General features: G+C 38.6%; 1 long non-coding RNA gene across 1 annotated transcript in view; it reads left to right on the plus strand.

The window, feature by feature from the left end:
- Nucleotides 1-14370, plus strand: part of LOC135281571 (uncharacterized) — a 311787-nt gene extending 297417 nt beyond the window's left edge. The window contains exon 5 of the long non-coding RNA XR_010348176.1: nucleotides 14306-14370. This is a non-coding gene — a long non-coding RNA (uncharacterized LOC135281571). The remainder of the gene's footprint in view (nucleotides 1-14305) is intronic.
- Nucleotides 14371-21194: the final 6824 nt, after the last annotated feature.

Raw genomic sequence — 21194 nt, forward strand, 5'->3', positions numbered from 1 at the left:
AATGACAAAGAATGCTTCAGCTACCTAAAGGTATCTAATTTTGTTGTTAAAAATTTTAGAAATATATTAGCTAATTCTGTGGAGATATGTTTTCTATCTGCTTTTTTACCAGACAAGAATATGTTAGCATTTAAACCTGATCAGAATTTGAAGGTACCGTGAGGCTGCTTTGCTTTAGCTCACACCATATATGTGTGCATATTCCTGTAGGCATCTGTCATAAAATCCTTATGGGGTTATAAAGATTTCCATTCTGCTGAGACTCCAGGCAAAGCATCACAGGAAGGAGCTTCTCTGGAACCCATTCCTGTGAAGTAAAAACTCTGCCAGTCCAGCATTAACATAACAGTATCAAAATAGATGACAAGTCTCTGGATCTTTGGCGCACAGACTATGCTTTACCTGTAATAGGGATGAGTTTAGCTCATCTTTCCCAAAATGAGTGCAGCAGTAACACAGATCAGTAAATGTTGCAGTCAGTGCTGCAAATGGGAGAATTATAGATCGTCTGCATGTATGTGCTGTAACCTTTCAGAGTGAAAAAGCAAATTTATTTATATATCTTTCATAATTCTCTCCGTTTGCCCGATCACTGCCCTTGCTGTGCTGTGTTATAGCTTCTTATTAGCCTTCCCCTTTGTAATGGAATATTTTATGTTGGATACTCAAATATCTATAAAGCCACTAGTAAAGAAGTCTGCATTTAAAACGTAACACAAAGAGGGCTGCTAGGATGTCTGTAATGCTCCTGTATTGGTATTGGGCAAGGATTTAGGAGCAGAGAGATGCAACCAAGATGTTCCAGCAAATAGATTTATTCCAGCTTGAGAGCACAATGTTTGGGTCAGGCTCTAGGCAGCCTTCCCCAATAACCTCCATATTAGATTTCTTAAGGCCAGGAGCTCTGCAAATAAATGGGGTGAAAATTTCAAATGTAGAGGGAGGTAGGGTCATTAAATATTTATTTGGCTTTCAGCATTTTTCTTTTCCTTCTGTAGAACTGTCTTGTCTTTCATGACAGCAGACTGAGGGTATCAGACTCTTGGACACGGCTCTTGTAACAATCCATTCATTTGCTCATGGCAGCTCATGAGCCCTTCCATAATTTGCTGCTTTGGGGTATTTTTTTCCCCCAGATCCCTGCCTGAAATATTGTGCTGAACTACAATCTCTTGTTTGATTAAGCATAGTTCAAATTTACCTGCAGGCTTGGGAGGTTTTGTATGACTTTTTCAAGTTCAAAATATGTGATTCTGTCTCACTCCTACAGCTGTGGCAACATGGGCATGAAAACCAACACACTATTTTTTCTAAACATTGACATAAAGTTCACGATCTACTGTCTGTATGATTATCTTCAATAACATTAATTTGGGTTAATTATGCATCCTTATGTGAATTGATATGTCTAGCTTCATCAGCTGTCCCTCACCATTTTTCCCTGGAGTTTTGTTCAAGAGCATATTAACTGAATATTGGTTTAAAGAATCTCAATAAGTAGTCTGAAGTGAAAGTGTTGATCACAGAGTAGCTTTTGACTATTTGCTTTTTTAGTACTAGTTGTTGTTGAAAATCTTATTTAGTAGCCAAAGCTTCTAGATCAAGTTCTTGAATTGTGGTATCTTTCTTTTTAAGATCAGCAATCCCATTCATCCTTTTAGCTAACTCTTTGCTATCCTAAAACACATTTGAGTTATTCAGAGACCTTCCTGACCAAAAATATCACAGTATCATAATTTTGCTTTATGGTTCAGTATTGGAAAAGCCAAATGAAGTTGAATGCTACAGATTCATTTCTTAAAAACTAAAATACGAAGCTTCTGACAGTTATAAAAATGTTGAATTTGGAAAGACATCCTCTGATTTAACTCTAAGCAATTACAATAAATTATCACTTGGATAAGTTTAAAATGCTGAAAAACGTGCAAGAAAATGTGTTCCCGTTAAATCATAGAGTAGAAAACAATTTCACCTATATCAGTATTTATTGTGAAATTACTTCTTTTAACAGGGAAAATAAAAAAGGAAAAAATCCCTACAAAACATCTGCTAACTAACACACCTCACAAAAGCAAATTTTAAGACTTGGTATAGTCCCACAGAGACTGAGCTACAAGATGTTCAGTGTTGGGCCTCTCAGCATATCAGTGGAGACAATTTGTGAACCAGAGCAATAAAGGGGGTGTGAAAAATCCATGAAATAATTGACACTCTGAAACTTTAACATTCCAGACCTTTGCTGAAGAACCCAGCTGATCCAAGTGGGTCTCTGATGGCAAAGGGTTCCCAGGGCAGTTCAGGGGCCTGGTTTGTGTCTGCACTGAGCAGAAGGGTGAATTCTTCAGTCCCAGTGGCACTCAGGCACTTGGCTCAGGTCTCTGCCTTAGTCCTGGTCTTTTTCACTCTGCCATTACTTCTGCAGTAATCAAGCTCTGTAGAATTGGTAATTATTTATCATTTGAGACTTTTTCCCCTCTAGGCTCTGTCTGTTTGATTTATGTACCTGGCACCTCCTTTAACAGCTGCCACCCTGGTATGTATTTATTTATCCCTAAAGAGGGAAGAAAGTGTACTAAGTTCAAAGCCTTTAAGCAATCTGAGCATTTCCTCCTAGAAGAATCTTACATAGCAATAAAGTGTGGAAATGTAGCTAGGCAAGCTTGGGAAAGTGAGAAATGCAGAAGTCCTTGCCTTTCTGACCAGGAAAAACAATATTCCAGTTCCTAGGCCTAATTTTAAAATAGGAAGATTGTTCTTATTTAGCGAACAGCTTTAAACTAGGCTAGCTTGCTGCTGAAGTGCTTAAGGGAATATTCATGTAGGTAATTTTAAATTGTGAATCATTTTAAATGTGATAATGGTCATCAACAACAATCCCTCACACTTGGACAGTATCTAGCAAGCTAATCCTTAATCACCTTATACTATTATATATTCAAGGATGAGTTAAAATCTGTTTATGAATGCACTTTTAACCACACAGTAGAGATAAACTTATGTTTTTAGTGTTGTGAGAAACCTCTTAAGTTCATAGTACTAAAAAGCTTCTAAGCTGAAATACTGAGGGGTGGTCCACCTCATAAATGGGATTGATTTCACTGAGATAGCAGTTGGATGCTGGCCCCTGCTCTGTGTGATGAGAAAAATAGATTCCTCTCTACAAAGGTGATAGTTCCTCCTCAAAAAAGTGTTTTGGAACTCATAACACCCAGACAAAATCCTTTTCCTTAGTGTTTCCCCTGGGTGCTTCACCCCCAGGGCTGGGGCATCTTGGGTGGATTTTCCTTCAGCCCTGTTGCTCCTTTGCTGTGCTGGTGTTTGTCTCAGCCCTTCCAGGATGCAGCATCACTTGTCAGCTGCTTTGGGGAGCTGATGTGCACAAGGGGTCCTTCATCTTTAAGTCAAACTCCATTTCTCATCTGCTTAAAAAGAATTGTTGAATATCATACAAATTAATTCTGAGGTGTTTCTCAGGGTGGCCTATATTTTTTTAAATATTTTATTATTTTGTGTAATTTTATGTACATCATTAGGAGAGGAGACCATGATAGACTATAATTTGGAAAGCTTACTGTAGTCTTTACTCCTTCCTTTCCTGTTTAATGGTCCCTCTTCAACAAAATCTTTAAATTCTCATTTAACCTGCATAAGTCCATTCCTGTTGGAAATTCACTTAACAAGCACACTGGGTAAAAATTTGACCCTGCTGAAGCCTGATGGTCCTGCCTTTGGTGGCTGAACTTCCTAAATACATTTATTTTAATGGGATGTGAGTTAATGTGTAGGTGAAAGAGAGAAAAATAAGAAAAGATTTAAAAATAAATACTACATGGAGGTACTTAAAAATTGAAGTACAAAGGCAGTGGTGTGGCAGCAGTGATCCTCTGTGTTTACAGTGAGGAAGGAGATATAACTGCAGTTTGACTGAAAATTATGTCTGTGGCCTTTATGAAATTTAAAGAAGTGTGAGAACTCCTGCATAACCCAGGCGGGGAAAAAAAAGTAGTGTTTGGGTTTTTGGGGATTTTTAATAATTTGAAATTTTCATAGAAGCTAGCCTAGCATTTTATCCTCATTGCAAATCAGCTGGTAAAAACAATGAAGAAGCCTATTCAAATGAAAAATTTCACTAATTTGTACTTAATGACAAAGCTGTTGTCAAACTTAGGATGTGTTACCTCCCTCTCACATAGAAGCTTTTTCCTGAAAATGTTTTGAGAGCTCAGCATTTATTCAGCATTATATCAGAGACCTTAAGTCAAAATCTTGTCTTTTTTTTAATCAATACAATGAAGCAAAGACAACTGGAATGTTAAAGATGGTTTTCTTTTATCCATTAAATGATGTTTATAAGCTTTGCTTTCTCTTCTTTCTGCCATGCTAGCCTTTAACTCTTTTATCACATTAATGCCAGTGGCTCAATATTGTGAATTCTGTGTCCTGCAGCTCAAGGTGCTTAACCAAATTAACAGAATACACTTCCCTAATGCTGTTTGGGCCCAAGTGACCGATGAGTTGAGTGACCCTGTTTGGACATCCTTAATATTCTTCAGAGTCTAAAACTCTGCTTCGCACTCAGTTCTGCCTGTGGGAAAGACTACTGTCTGCAATTCCTGAAAGGAGAAGTTTTTGCCATCCCATCCCTCATAAAAAAGGGGGGAAATATCAGGCAGATTAAAAAAAATTGAGGATCAAAACATTGGTATAAAAGAGAACAGTTTGGGTTGTTTGTTTGGGCCTTTTTAACATGTTGATGGGGACAAGTTTAATTGACTTGTGGCCTGATCTCTGAAGCTTGATTTGAATGTGGAGCCCAAGTTCAACATCCTGGAGATTTGAAGGTTATCTCCTCCTGAGTCAGTAATATTCCTCTGTCATCACCCTTACTTGTGTTTTATAGTAGGGTTTTAAGATGCATTTCAGGGGAATTAATTTGTTCTGTTAAGCTATTACTACAGTGGCAAAAAATACAGAGAGGCACTGCTGCATAGACTGTCCTTCCTCTAGGTGTAGTTGGTTAGAATTTTTTAATAATCTGCAAATAAGAATGTTGTTAAAATTTAGTATACTTTTGTTCATCTGATACTGTTGCTAAGACTATTATTTCCAGTGATCTAAAAGACTGAAGGTTTCAATCTCAGAATTGGTCTAGGAATAAAGTTTCTTATAATTAAAAGAACCCAACAACTAAACCTGTGTTTTTGGTTCAAGATAAAATTTCTCTATCCCTATGAGGTTATATTATTAAATAGATTATATGGATTTTTTTGTTGTTGTAAAGATATTAGTCACTTACAGTGGTCAGTCTTTAACAAAATGTATATACATAAAAGTGTTGTGCAAAACTTACCTGATGATGATAAGGAACCCCTGGCTACATAAGAAGTGTTATTGTTTGTGTGAACACAGTGCTGCAAAATTGATAGACAAATATACAGATTAATCTGTGTTGAAAGTAGCTGCTATAAGTATTACTTTTATTTGCAGGAGGAAAAGAAATAGAAAAATTAACTGATCTCAGAATAGACTTAGAACTTGGGTACTTTCATGTTTTCAGTCTGTGATGAATTCTCTGGATGATGCAGCAGTACTTTCTCGTAATAAATTCCTATTAAACTGTCAGAATATTAAACCATTCAGTCTTCATCTCCTGATTTTGTGAGTCACGTTGCAACAGCATATCTGAAGAAAGGCAAACATTTCTCATGTTAATTAGGAGACTGGGAATTCTTTGTTATTTACTGCTTGCACCATCAAAGGTGGTTGCAGTTTTCAAAGAACTGGTGCGTTTGCTCATGTTGTGATTTCTGCAGGGAAACTCACCAAATGTATTCTATCAGTTCAGCTTCCTGCAGACCAGAAAGAAAAGGAACAAGCTTTTGTTCTTACTTATGGCACTAATCTAGAACAGACATCTTTGTGAACACTGTTTCCTCCTTTTGCTAAACAAAACATGGTGAAAACACGAAAACATGTACTGTACTTTACAAAGCAGGGCTCAGTGACCACTGGGGACTGAGAGAGCTCCTGATGTGCTTCAGGGAGGAGCCTGGGGAATGAATCAAGGAGCTGAGAGAGCTGTTCTCTTCCCTGTGGAGCAGTGTGTGCAGGTTGTCTGTGCTGACCCTCTTGAGACAGGGCTTGGAGAGGTTTGCTCTGCTCCTTCTCCCTCTCCTGGCAAAGCAACCCGTACTGTTGAGCTTCAGAAACTGAGAAATCATGAGTTAAAGTCCACAGCATTTAAAAAAAAACACAATTTTTTTGCCTCTGCTTTGTAACATGTGCTTCCTTATGGCCCTTCCTCCCCCATTTGTTTTCCAAAACACCACCAGAAGCTGGTAGAGAATTTCCTGCTCATAACTGATGAACAGCTTGTAGATCCCTCAGTTCAGAACCCCAAAAGCCCTTGTATCTTTTGTTAGTACCTTGTCAGTATATATGCCTAGATATTTCTTTTTTCCATGTTACTTTTCTTTCCAGTCAGCTGAATATGTAGGAGGAATTTGGCAAGCTTGTCTTCAGAAGTTGAGGCCGTGAGTTAAGGACAAAACTTATTGATAATGTCATAATGTAAGTTTGGAGTTAAATGTGTTTCAGCTACAAGTACTGCACAACTGTGTACCAGGCCAACCTTGCAAGGTAGTAAATCATTGCCTAGGAGCTTTTACAAACTCATATTTATGTTACAGCAAAGAAGTTTACCTTGGGAACAGTATATTTAAACTGAAAAATTGCTATAATGGATTTTCACATGGTAAAATGTATGCTCCACAGATAGCATCTTGTTTGTGTCAGATAGTGCTGTGTAAATAACTGTAGGCAACATTTTTAAGGTAAAACATAAATACCTGATAGTGAAGAAGTCAGTAACAATTTGTGTGTTTTGATCAAGAGATTTGACACAGCTGTTTTCAGGCAGAAAATACTATATGGCAATTAAGATTAAGAGTCGGGCAAACTCTTAAAATTATGTTCAGAGCTCTCAGAAAAGGTATTTTTTAATATCTGAGTACAAAAGACATTTGGAACAGTTTGGGAATATTTTAAAGATTTAAAATAAAGTTTACAGAGTGGTGTTGGCAGCAGCTGTGGCAGTGCTGATGTGGCAGTTCTGTATCTACAGGGTTTACATCCTGACTGTATGGCATCACTGGGACTGCTCTTTCTCCAGGGTGCTTTACCCACAGCAACAGCAGAGTTGTTGAGTAAAAACTCAGACATGATCACCCTGGAGTCTGCTGTGAATGAAATTGCCCAAAATTAACCTGGGATATATCCTCACTAATCAGAATTATGGACAACAGTGAATTAATGAGATGCACTGAACTAGCCCCAGTCTGTAAATGGCCTCTTACTCCTTTTACCTCTTTGTGCACCAGAAGCAGTTAAAAGTGCTGTAAATGCACCAGAAGGACATAAGAGATGTTTCAAACAACCAATTTTACAGAAGTGGCTGCAATTTGTAGATTTGGAAGTAGAAAAAACAGAGCCAATCTGTGCCAAAATACTCAACTGAGAAAGCCTTAGGGATGTCAGATGATTTTTTATTTGGGTCAATTTTTCTCTCTTGGTACAATTTGCGCCTTAATTCCTTTATTCATAACTATTGGCTATTCTGCAACCAAGATCTTATTCATTTGAAGCCTCTCTATATTAAAAATCAAATGTGGAGGAGCTATTTTAAGAAGCTACCATTTTGACCTCAGACTGTTTATAGGGTTCATTAGACATAAGGAGACCAGAAGAAAGGATTCAGCATTTGTATGATTTTTTTTTTAATTACTTTTTCTTACTATATTGGTTCTCTTTGTAACGGTTTCTTCCCTTTCTCACTTAATGAAACCTCCTTGTCTTCCCAACGTGTTATTTTCAGTCGTGAGAGGGAAGCTTGGGCACCATGTGGAATGTTTGCATTTACAACAGGACTGACTGACCTTTACAGAAGGTTCAGCAGATGCTCTGGATTGATAGTTCCCATTCCTCACTCTGAAATAAGTATAGCTATTTCCAAAGAATACCAATTCATAGTTGGACAATGATCTAAATCCATCTGAAATTGCTGTATTTTAATACTTAGAGGGTTTCTATAATGGGAGCAAGGGAGGCAGAAATCCTTGTTTAGAGTTCAAGGATAGAAAAGGTATGTCTGAAAGCTCTCTCAGTATATCACATTTATTGTGTTCTTATGCTTTGTTGCAAATGTCACAGCTCTACAGTTGCATGGAAAGTGAATCTTAGCTAATAAAAGGCTTCACCTTTCTTTTCTTTCTCTATACAGTACTTTGTAATAAATATCCAATACAACAGCATTTGTTATTTCCAAGTATATCTGATACACAGAGATGGGCTTTCCTCATAGGGGAAAATCTGTGTTCTGCATGATGCTGTTCAGCATTTGGAATCAGCTCTCACAGCTATTTTTCTTATGTTAATGTGCCTTGCTTGCGGTTTTGATAATTTAAATTTTGCTGATTTTTTTTTTTTTCTTCAACTAATTCATTTGACATTCACTATAACTTAGCATTGATCAAGAGGAAGTTGTCTAACCGGTTTCGCAGGTACTATCTAATGATTTGGAAAGCTTAAATATAATTAATTTGGTCACTGAAATGGATTGTTGGCTGAATTCATGCAGTATATCTGTGTATGAATTGCTGCTATAGGTTGCATCCCGTGAAATGAAATTCTTTTAAAGGAGTAAATTGTGTTTCCCATCAGCTCCCTGAACATGAAGAATATAGTACAAAACCGAAGAGCAGAATAAAAAATGAGTACTATTCCCCTTTATCTTTTATTTGAGTGTTTTTCTTGTCTAAAAATGAGCCTGTGTATCTCTGTGAAGTCAAAACACCTAAAAATTCTGAACCAAGCAAGCTAAAGATATATAAATAAGGCATAAAATTATATGAAATTCTGTATCCTCCATGTCAGGATCATGGGACAGTGAACAAACAGTGTAGACTCTTTGAGATGGCTTTGTACCAAGGAATTGTTTAAATGGAAAATTACAAAAAAGTGCTGACTTCCCTGATGAGCTGTCAATAGGAGATTTAGGGCTCCCCATGTGCCATCAGCATGCTATAATTGATTAGAGTGTTACTATCCTGGAGTGTGCTAAAATAAAGGTTAGAGAAATCCTGAGGATATCAACTACCTTTATCAAACTGCACAATTAAGGGTACAGTACATAATCTGGGGACAGAAACCATCATTCAGGAATAAGTGATCTGCTTCACTTAGAATGAGGAAGTTTTTTCTAAAAGTCATGAAATAGTCTGAAAATGGCTGCTCAGAGGAGGGGACTTAAACTGGATCATGATCTGTTTCAAAAAAGACTGTGGATTATACTCTGTATTGAACACAGAACTCTGAGAATGGTACTTGATTTGGAATCCAAGCAGTCTGGGATGTAAAGTGGCTTTGTTAAAGCTGTTCCCAATTTCTGTGAGCAATTTTAAAGTCAACCTATTTTTAACATCTCCCCAGGGGTTCAGAGAGGCACCTTCTGTCACCCAGTGGTGAGGCTGGTTAGGGTTGTTTTTATGCTTTGGACTCCAAATGGTTTGGTAGATGATTCTGGCAGCCCTTCAAGGCTGCAAGGCACAGTCCAGGAGCATGGAAACAGAGGAGGGAGATGGCTGAATGATTTCTGTGGCTGTGCCTCAGGTGTGCAGGTACAGCAGCAGACAGAACTCAGTAAGATTTGGGGACAGGGATGCAGGAGATGGACAGCACAGGGAGAGCCCTTGGTCAGGTTTTGTCACTGTGAGACATCTTTACCTCACACTGTTGCCTGTTGGTCACTTTTCAATCAAGTCATAGAATAATCTAGGTGGAAAAAGCCCTCTAAGACCATGGAGTCCAACCATGAATCCAGCACTAAACCATGTTCCCAAATGCCACTTCTACACTTTTACATCTCTCTAGGAATGGGGACTCTGCCGCGTCCCTGGGCAGCTGTGCCACTGCTGGACAGTCCTTTTGTAAAGAATTTTTTCTGAATATCCAGTCTAAACCTCCCCTGATGCAACTAAGGTTGTTTTCTCTTGTCCTCTCATCCTATCACTTACTCACTGAATTTCTTCAAAGAAGCCCTCAGAGTATTGAGCAACGTACTATTTCCTGCAGATGAGAAATTATCCTAATATTCCTTAGTGGGCAAAGATTGCATTTAAAATCTCACTGCTACTTTAAATCTTGGGGTTCAGCTTTGGTTCAGCAACATTAGCCCAATAAAGATATTAAAGGAAAAAAGGTCTAACAATTTGCTCAAGGAAAACAACATGATATTGTAACACCTCCACAGATCAATTTATTTATTTAGATAAATATCTGCTTGATACAGTATTGAAGTACTTAACATTTTCAGAATGGGTTATATTCTTTAAAAATGTTACCACATAGTCAAATTCAACACTCCAAACAAGTAAAAATTTATTAAAACTATTTTTCTAGGAATTTAAAAATATTGGCTTTCATCTCTGAACAAATGAAACCAAAATTTTGAAATGTTCTGGTAAACAAAAGTCCATTTTTCTTTATCAGCTCTAAATGCTGCTTGCTGAAAAATGTTTCAAGATATTGAGAACAACAGTAGAATATTGTGGCTTTCGTGAACAGCTGCAAGCAGAATGGTGGTGTAATGCATTTATAGCTATAGTAAACTTAAATTGTTGCAGACTCTATGTTCTTTTCCAGCCAATAATTAACATTTCTTTTAATGCTTAAGCATTTCTCTTTATTATTATCATATATTTGTACAGATATATTAAAAGGAAAATTAAAGAAGCTAAGACTTGATGTATAAAAAGGCATTTCAGAATTTTGAATATGGAAAAATCAAATTACGACTGTCTTCGTAGCTTTTTCAAAAAGTATAAACAAGATGGAATCCCATGTCTAAAAGCACTTTTGATCCAAACATAGGGTAGCAATCATTAAATATATCATGTGCAGTGACACTGGGGAAGGCACTGCTCTCCATTCTGCTCAATGGACCATGCTGCAACACTTGTTTCATATCTCGAAACCATTTATGATTGCTGTTAAAGAAGTCAGCGCTTTACAGTGCCAATGAATCAACTAAAGTCATCCCATTCATCTGTCTGTTCAAAGCCAAAATGTTGGAGAGAACAGACAAACACAGAATCTAACCATGCAAAGAGTTTCATCAAAATTGTTCCTTTATGTGCGTGTCAGTGGAATGTGCCGGATCAGAAAGGAAGCAGTGTGAATGTTGTTCAGGGTTTAGGATTGCTCCCACCTCAGTCCTTACTGTAAAAGTAATTTTATTGAAACTAAAAGTTTCTAAAGGATAAACTGCTTGTCTTTTCAGCAACTGTTCACGTGAAAATTTAGCTTTTTGCAAATCTTTGGGTGGGATTTTTGTGTGGTTTTTCACTTATTTATTCTTTAATGTGACCTTGTCTTCCTCCTTGGTAACAAGGACATAGAATGGAAAAAAATTCTGTAATCTCAATTCCTGTGGACAATGTTAGCTCAAGGTGAAGCCCTTTGAGTGAACAGACTTGAGCAAACTTGTCTGAGCCTTTTTACCATGTAGGCAGGTCATTGTGCATTCAGCCCTCACAGACAGAAAATAACACATTCCAGCCAAGAAGGACACGGTATTTTTACTTTCTTTGTGAGGAGAAGAGGTTTGCCTGGAGGATGCTCTCATTAATGCCAGGAAGAGAAGACCACCAGGCAAGCTAAGCCTATCCACAGTTCCAGCCTGTAACAAGTGGATCACTTCTTGCTGCTAAGCACAACCACGTTTCCAAATGGGTCTCAAGCAAACAAGCAGCTGCTTTTTCCCCCAGTGGTCACATGGGGACTCTTGCAGTGTTGGAAATACTGGGAAAATGAATAGCAGGGAATACCGTGATTGATCTGGAGTCATCAGGATTGGATTTGGATTCAGAACACTTCTGCAGTGGTGGGAGTGATGGGTGTAACTGAGCGTGAGAGTGGGGAGCAGGGATTTCAGGTCTTTCAGATAGAGTGTTAACTGATGGGACTTTCCATTTAGAAAGAAAGGATGCCTCATAAGTCAGCGCAAATCCCATTTTTCCAATTCCAGATTTACAAGCAAATGCAAGGAGTTGTGACTTTAGCCATGTCTTTTCAACTGTGCCTCTTATGCTAATGTCTGGTGGAGATGTAAATTTTCTTGAGGTACTTACCATGTGTTTATTATTATCTATTCCCACTGAAGCTACAATTCAGAGCTGCTTCTGATCAAGACTTGGTTATTTATGCTTCATTACAGTCCCATGTTTGGACTGTGAGGTTTTAGGGAATAAAGACTATGTGAGGGCTTTTTTTATGTGTTTGCATGGTAGTACTGTAATTAGATTTTTATTATAGACTAGAGTTAAAAAAAAATTATGATAGCTCTGAGCAGTGATATTGATGTTCACATTGAATGGAAATAGAAGAATAACAAGGCTTTTTTACTTCTTGCTAATGAATAACACATATTGCTAAGGCAAACTGGAGGAGTGCTCCTCAGAAAGTCAGCAAGAAAAGTCAGTCAGTAAGAACAGGAGATGGACAAAAATGTTGTGTGGATGTATTGATTCTTTCCTAGTGTATAATGAGATGTTGGACTAGGGAGAGAAGGGAGATCCCAGAATGGAATTACAGGGTTTGGTTTTTTTTTCAGGATCACAACCTGGGACAGGACCTGCTAATTGGAAAGGGCAAAATGAGTGGAGTACTTATCACACTCACCAAGTGCCTAAACAAATATTCTTCTCCTTCATCCTCGATGTTTATATTTGTGATTCCACTTCATTCTCAATGCCTGCCAGAGGCTGCTATAAGTAGAGATTTTTTTTTACTCTTCCTCTACTCCCTGAGACAACATTAAAATTACCATTTTACCAATTTGTCAAATATTGCATCTCCTGTAGGTACTGTCACACTGCTTGTTAGAAATCCCAGACCATGGGATGAGGTGCTTGTGTAAAGTAGGTAATAAATGACCGCAGTGAGAGCTCCCCAGTGCTCTCTCTTGATTTCAGCTGGCATTATAAAGACACTTGTTATTGAGATTGTAGATAAAATTGAAACTTTACAAATGTGCCAAAAATGTGTGTTGCAAAATTGAATGTTGTGTCTGTATTTCCTTAGAATTACAGGATTAGTATCTGAAATGGCTGAAATGAAGACATATATATTAAGACTGGCTCAGAATTTTCTTGCTGCTCTCAGATTTTGAAAAGACTGTCTTTTTAGACTTTAATTCCTTGTTGATTCCCAGTTCTTGGGAAACAAGGAGCTCTTCTGCAGTAAAATTGTATTTGCTAAGAATTTATATGTGCACACACACACGTATGCACACAAATTTATTACTGACTGTTATATGTATATACGTGTATGTTATATGTGTGTTAGCACACATACCTGCCTGTAAAAAATTTAAATATGAAGCTCATTATTGTTTTTGATACAACTGTCTTATTCTATTATTCACGATTATAGTGTCACTGGAGAGTTAAGATAAACTATTTCCAAAACAGGTGTCAAAAAAGTAATATGGCATGTGGTTTCTAACAGCAATACCTATATCTGCTCATGTCAATTGGATGTCTCCAATTACTTTCACAGACCTTGGATCAGGACCTGAGCAGCAGGCAAAGTTTTGTACTCAAAACCCCCAAAGAATGCTGCAGGAATAAATACAGCTCATTCCCATTAGTTCATCTCTACAGCCACATCTCTTAATTTAGGCTTGTACTTCAAATCTATGAATTTCAACTTTCATTGATTTACAAGCCTCCAAAATGTAGGTTTTTATCTGACCACAGAGCAAGAATAACACCAGAAAAAACAAATTCCCTCATAGGTGCCTGTTGTAAGCAAACCTTGAGGCTCACCAGGAGGTGTCAAAGATCTTTATGGCACAATTGACCCAAATCCACTGGGAACAGACTGAAACCATCAATTGTTGCTAAGAGTGGGACAGTGCCACCTTCTACAATCAATTTTCAATATGTCATTAAATCACTGAGTTTTATAGTGGATCTTTGGATGTAATTAAATTATTCATACCAACCACTGCATATGAAAAATTAAAGAGACTACCTCAAAAATGATGCAAATATTACTTATAAAGGATTCTAGGCTTTAACTTAGACCTGTATCTGAAATATTAATAGAATTCCACTATGGACCTTAGTACCAGCTGGAAGAGGGCACAAATATCTGAAATTGCTGTGTTCCAACCACCTGTTTACTGACTATCTGTACCAGTAGGACTGCAAGCTCATTGATTGCAGCCTCATGTTGTATTTTTCAGCTTCCAAGGAAAATGTCTGAGTTCCAGGACATGGATGCGGACTGGCTGCAGGACTGCACCTCACCAGGTAAAACTTGTTTACCAGGGGCCCCTGGATTATTGCTTTGCTTAAAGGCTGGTTTTGTGTCAGAATTCAGTCCTTGGCTTTGCTTTGCTCAAAGGTGGGTTTCTGCAGGTTGTGGGGCACCAGAAACTCTGGCCAGGCAGCAGGACATGGGGCAGGTGTGATGTGCTGGAGCAAGGGACTGACTCACAAACCCCAGAGTGACAATAGGTTTTGTCCAGTGAGTTTGCTCACCTGTGTTAATGGTGTTATTGCCCAGCACAACAGAATTTCTCTGATGAGCTTTTTTCATTTATTGGTTGGCTTGGTGAAATACAAAGTAGTGCTGTGCATTATTAACTGGGGAAAGGACAGAAAGGAAAGCAAGGGCACTTGGCTTCTGGGTGAGCTCCTTGTGTGCCCCAAGCTCTGCTGCCACCTGTGTGGGTGACACGAGTTTCTGGGGCCATGCTGGCCCTTCCTGCTTCCTTTCTCCCACAAAGTCTGTAGGCTTCACAGCTATGTCCTATTTATGCAGTTTAGGATAAATGCATCAATTCCCCCTTCAACATTTTTTGCCAGCTACTGAAAAAGTTTTGAATTAATTCAACAACCTCCCCTGCAGACAGACAAATATTTCTCAGAAGCCAGTGTGCCTTTTGTTTCTGTTAGGGATAAAAGATTTAGCCAGAGATGGTTGGCTACTTATGTAAAATACTAAAACTTTCTCAGCTATCATATTGTACTAGGCTGAAGTCTGCTTGTTTTATGCTGTTAAACAGCCCATCTTTTGTTGTGCCAGGGAATGATACCTGATTTAAGATAATATATTTTCTTTGCTGGATCTGTTTATGCTTGGAAATGATCTTGCTATATCCCTGTATTGAAAATTTATGAAAGGTACTAACATATTTCTTGCTATATATTTGTTGTGAGCACACTTTTGCAACTTTAGCATGGTTTGAAAACTACTTCTTGCCCACAGCTAGCAAGAAACAATGATTTCATATTTCCCAAAATGGAAGCCAGTCTACAACATTCCTCTTTATTGCAAAGAGGGGATACAATAATAAAAAAGCATTTGCTAGAGGAATATTACCAATAAAGTACAATAATACATTAAAACAGATACTTAAAGTTGAAATTTATGAGTTTGTTTTTCTGTGCCAGTCATCGTATTTTCATATGTTAACATCAAAATGTAGACTCACAACAAAACCTTTAATAATAAAAACAGCAGCCGTCAAAAGCCAGAGTAGAATTTTAGCTCATGATATGAAGAGTTTACCCTGTGATTTTGGAGATGGCCTTTTTTTTCCGATTCAATTTTATTTTCCTTTTTCTTTTTTCTAATAATATATGTATCTTTTTGTTCCTTCATATATCCTTCAGTGGAGCTCTCAGACCAATAATTCTTCTGTTCTGCCCCTTGTCTTTGCAGAAGATTAATTTGGAAAATGAATGTTTCATTTCGAGAATAACAAAAGTAATCAAAGCTGGGGATAGGATTCTTGCTAATGAAGGTAAACACTTCTGTGTGCCATGTGTACACAGTGCTAAGACCACAGCTAGCTCTGCACATCTTCCAAGTCATCTCATATCATCTTTCCTTTTTTTGTGGCATCTTTTGGTGTTTAATAAACCATTTTTTAACTGAATTATTCTAGAGATACTTAGGATAATCCCAAACAGGCCATGCAATAATTCCACAGAGTTCCTTCTTCATTTACCCTGTTATTACTGAAATCTGGATCCCTGGAGTTTGCCAGACTGCCTGTGCACATGTGTGTTTGCACATAGGCAGCAGAATATTTGGGAATGAAAGATGGTTGTTGCTTTGGGACCAACAAAGTCAGGTAGGTTGAGGTTGTTAAAGCACTAAAGTAAGTGCCAAACAACACTGTGTACAGCCAAAGGCCCTGTGTTGTTTCTAGCATCCTTAGCAGAAGGTAAGTTTATTTTCATCAGTGCATAATGTCATCTGGAGCCCTGGCAAAGGTATGATAAGGTCCCAGAAAAATTAATTTCAGGTATCAAGCTGGCAGTCTCGTGACCAAAAGGGTAATGAGTGTTTTTCAACCCTCAGACCTCTGATTATTGATGTTCACATATTTAAACCAGAGCTCCTGTTGGCTTTCCTCTGAACAAGGTCTGGAGACAGCAGCAGCCTAAGGTTCATCACGGAGAAACCAGGCAATCACAATGTGTTCATAAAGCACCTCCAGTGGGCACTGCCCAGAGAGGTCATGAGGGCAGAAAAACTGGAAAATTAAGCTACTGTTTTCTGGTTTTAAGATTTTCATTTGATTTGAATGAGAGAATTGAATGAAGGCAAGAGAATGCCTTCTACTGAAAAATTAATTAGTGGCTTATACTCTTTATTTTTTATTTTTATTAAGTGAATATTGGTCAAAGGCTTGCATTCAGTCATCACCTGAGAGCTTCCTGGGGGTGAGGTGAGCAGCAGGGCAATGTCTCAGTGCTTTCTTCACCTCAGGACACAAAGAACCTGTTGTAGCTGGGTGATGGTGTCTTAGCAGGACCCAAGCCTTGGGTACTTGGTGTGACTGTTAAGGTTTCAGAATTACTTAAGAGGTAAAGTAAGTCACAAGCTGCAGGTCCACAGGACTGGTTTTGAGGGACTGTGACAGCACTGAGGAGTTGTAGAAGTACTGGAGAGCCAGAGGAAACAGGCAAAACATCTGGTGGGCTTTTGGATCATGTAAGAAAAAGCAGGAGAAGACAGTGTTGCTTTTTGAAACAACACTTCTCTTAATACATAACTGGAGGGGAAAATAAACATGGATTCAAGTGGTTACCCGGCTAGAGTATCCTGTGTTGCAAAATTCAGTGGTTTAACTCTGTTCATAGCAGCCCTTGAACTGATTCAGGACTAGGTAGCCTGAAAAAATGGTGTATCACTGCAGCTGCTGTTACAGAGCTTCTATTATTTTCCCTGAAATAGTTAGGTGTGATACTAGGGACAGATTCACACCTGTTTATGAGCAACAGTAAGGCTGCACTTATGTGCAATAAAAGAGTGAGGCAAAATATAGTGAATCATAACTTCAGGCAACTTAAGGTTATGCTTCTAGTTTTTTCCCCACTTCTGAAACTGTCTAGATATACACCACAGCAAATAAACTAGTAAGACCTAAAATAATTAAATAAATTAACTTTAAAATAGCAATTAATGCAAAATAGGTGTTTTATTAAATGTCTCCATAGCAGCAATTGCCTGAATCTGGCTGTGGTTCTCAGTCAACAGGCAGTTTCATTTTAAGGACTTTTGCCCCTCTTATATCCCTTGTCTTTGATAAATCATCAGGATTTATCAAAGATCACAGGATCTGTTACAGTTCTGGATCACAGGAAATGTTACAGTTCTGCAGGAGATTGGCCATTACTTTCCTCTGGGCTGGTGAGCAGATATTGGGTGGGGTTTTGGTGTCCATCACCCACCCGTCATTTTCCCCACCCTCTTTTTCACATAGCCATCCTTTTCACAAAAATTGTTTGAGATTTCCTGCTGTCCAGTTGTGTATGATACAGTCAAATGTTTTCTGTCTCTCTTTTGGAGATCTAATGAACAAAAGAATGGCTCTTGTCTGGCACAAACACCATGCAGAACAGACTCCCAATCCTGAGCAGGAACTTCCCTTTAGAAAGGAATTTCAGCAAGAAAGCAGAACCTCCCTGTGCTCGCAGTCTCCTGGTTCTTTCTCTGTGCAAGGTTATGTGTTGAAGATATTTCTGAGCCTCAGAACCTTTAAATTGAAGACGTGTTTAACCCTGTATATTAATCATGTTTTTCAACAACCAGGAATTATTGTATAAAGCAAAGCTGTACCCTTATTATTTTACATTTAGCTTTGTCTGTTTTATGTCATTCTCAATTTTCCCTCCTCTACCCTGCTCCAGCTGGGTTCCACATAGGACATCTTCAAAACATTTTTACATTACTTGCACTTTTCTGGGATTATTTTTGTTTTGCACTTTGAAGCTTTGAATGAACCCAGGCAAGAAACCAAAATTGTTAAATACCATGGGGTGAAGGAACAGTAAGAAAACATAATAATTTGCCTGGGGAATGGTGGGAAGTCAAGATCAAGGTTATTTCTCAGTAAATGCTTCCAAGTAGGAGGCAAATGAATTGCAGAAGCCAGAGGTGGTATAAGAATGTCATAAGGGGCAGAAGGGAATTTACCCGGGTCACTGTCAAGCTTGCCAGCTCTTTGAACCAAATTGATGCTGGTTTATTTTCAAGCTCCTATTTTGGTGCTCTTAGTGCTGAGTTAGATGGAACTTGGAAAGAAATGAGGTGCACTGACAGTGGCTGCACATCATGGGGGAAACATGAGCAGTATTTAATAGCAGAAAATAATGTATGCATGTAAACCTGTAAGGTCTGACATTGCCATTTGGAGAGTCTTATTTGGCTTCCAACCACATAATTGACGCATCTGGAGTGTGGCAAACAGGTTCAGGAAAGTTGTCCCAGCCTTCTTGGTGGTGCTGGTCTCCCTACCCAGAGTGTGATTGAATTGCCACTAAGGAGAATCTGGGAATCTAGGGGGATGCTGAAAGACTGCACAGGGTCCTGAGGAGGGTTATCCAGCTGAGTGAGGGCTTGGTGCATGAGTTGTGTATGCAGGATGGGGGACAAGAGTGGGTTTAGTACAGCAGAGGTGGGATAAATCTGATAACCTTTAACTAGAGGCAAACAAACACAGCAGGGCCAAACTCAGCATTACCAGCTTGACCAGCCAGGGGCAATGGTCATGTGTTAGAGCAAGGTGTGGGGTTTATCACTGTTATTTTGCAGGGATTATTCCATGCCCTTTGTGCTTGAAGGGCCTTTTTTGTTCTCAGTTGTCTGTGTCATCTTCCTAAGTGCTAGAGGATGGCAAAGACTATAGATCAAAGTTTCTAAATTTACAAGAACTGCCTTGAAAACTGAGAGCCCCTGCAGCAGGACCTGTGGAACGTCACCATCTGCTCTGCTACAGATGTCACCAGCCTCTTGATTAGCAGTCATATCCCAGCATTGCTGTCTGGTGACTTTCTGGAATGCAGAGCTGGTGTTAAGAGTTTTGTCATAGTCAGCCTAATCACAGACACTGCAGTGGAGGCAAAGAAATGCCACAAATCTCATGTAGAAGTATATTTAAGATACCCAAACAAATCTGCCAAAATTTGGGAAAGAGGTTTTGGATTAAGAGTCTCTTTTGGAGATTTTCATTCAGTGGTTGTTGGATCCTCAGCCCAAGATTAGGAAACAGCTTTGGTAGTTCCTATTCTCAGTTTACAGCAGAGTAAACCAAGATTTTTAGCATCACTACCAGCTCTCCATCATGGTCATCAAATAGCCTCAGTTTCCTCATGTCATTCCATAGAGCCCTGTTAACCAGTCCTGCTAATTCAGTTTTTATACTGAAAAGTAAACCATGTTCAGCCAGGTTGAGTACATCCCAGAATAGCTCCTGGATTTTACCATGGTCTGCATAAGAAAATGGCAGCCTTAAAGAACCACAGATTTCTGGGATACTGGCATGAAAATTAATGCTGGGAAGCAGTAGTGGGAAAGAAAAATCTCTTTACCTAAACAAGCTGCAAGGACTGATTTGTTTTGGTTTTGGTGGGGGTTCTTTGGTTTGGGTTTTTTTTTTCTGTATCTGAGTAAATACCTGCATTCTTCATTTATGCGAAGCATAAATCAACCAATTAAAATGAGCAGTAGGTATTAAAGAACAGATTTACTTACACACAGAAATCACTACCGTGTGATATTTTGCTGAGTAGGCTCATCTTGACCAATATGAGGTTTGGACCACTGAGAACTGGAGACCTGAGTCCCATTTGGAGCTCATCTCATCTTGTTTCTTTTTTGAAGTAGGGTTCCTTTTTAAAATCCTTTTCATGGGAGGCTTGTCGTGCATCACAAAATCATGCCAGAGTAAATACAGATGGAATATCGAGCTGCTTCATTAAAATCCCTGTGATTTGTGTAAGGAGCTCCAATCTATTGGAACCTGACTTGTTAGTTTAAATTCCCTTACTGAGATATAGGTCAGGTTTAAATTAATAAGTGGTGACTGCAAAATCTTAATTAAAATGATACAGTTTTGTGAGTAGACAAGCACTCCTTAATTCATGTTGGGCTGGGAATATCTTTTTTCTATTGGTAAAAACCTGCTTACAAAGGTGTCAGACCAAATTAATTCCTGTGGTTAATATAAGTGACTTAAATTACCAAAAATTATAAATCTAACCCTTCAGTCACAACTACCTTCAATTATTTAGGAAAAATTACTGGGATTTTTTGGGAGTGGGGGTGGGAGGAATGGGGGTGTGCTCGATATCTATTTTTTCCATTGAATAGCGAAAAGCTTAATCATAATTTAAAAGGATCCCTGATGTTGTTAAATTATTTCCTTCATGTGGGGCTTGATTCTACATTGCCCTGCAGTTTCTGTGGCACAGTAACAGGATGAATATCAAATGGCTCTGAATTCCATTTTTCAAGTGTGCTGTGCTTTTTCCTCCCCATTTGCCAATCACACAGCACCAACAAAGTCTGAAAAAGTGTGATGGCAGTGTGGGATGAGATCCTCAGGCAGTGATCCCCTCACACCAGACACCTGAGAAATCGTGCTACAGATGTTAATGCAGAAATCCAGAGGTGCACCAGGCCTGCCTTGCACAGCTGGAATGGTCTGGCCAAAAACAGTCTGAGGGCAGGAGAGAAACAGCAGCACAGGTTTGGGGGTTTGCTTATACTCCACTTGTGAATTCTAGTTCACACAAGTTCTTGAGTCACCTTCAGAGGTACAGTGCTGAATATAA

Source organism: Passer domesticus, chromosome 15, assembly GCF_036417665.1.
Source record: "Passer domesticus isolate bPasDom1 chromosome 15, bPasDom1.hap1, whole genome shotgun sequence".
In the NCBI taxonomy this organism is placed as follows: Eukaryota; Metazoa; Chordata; class Aves; order Passeriformes; family Passeridae; genus Passer; species Passer domesticus.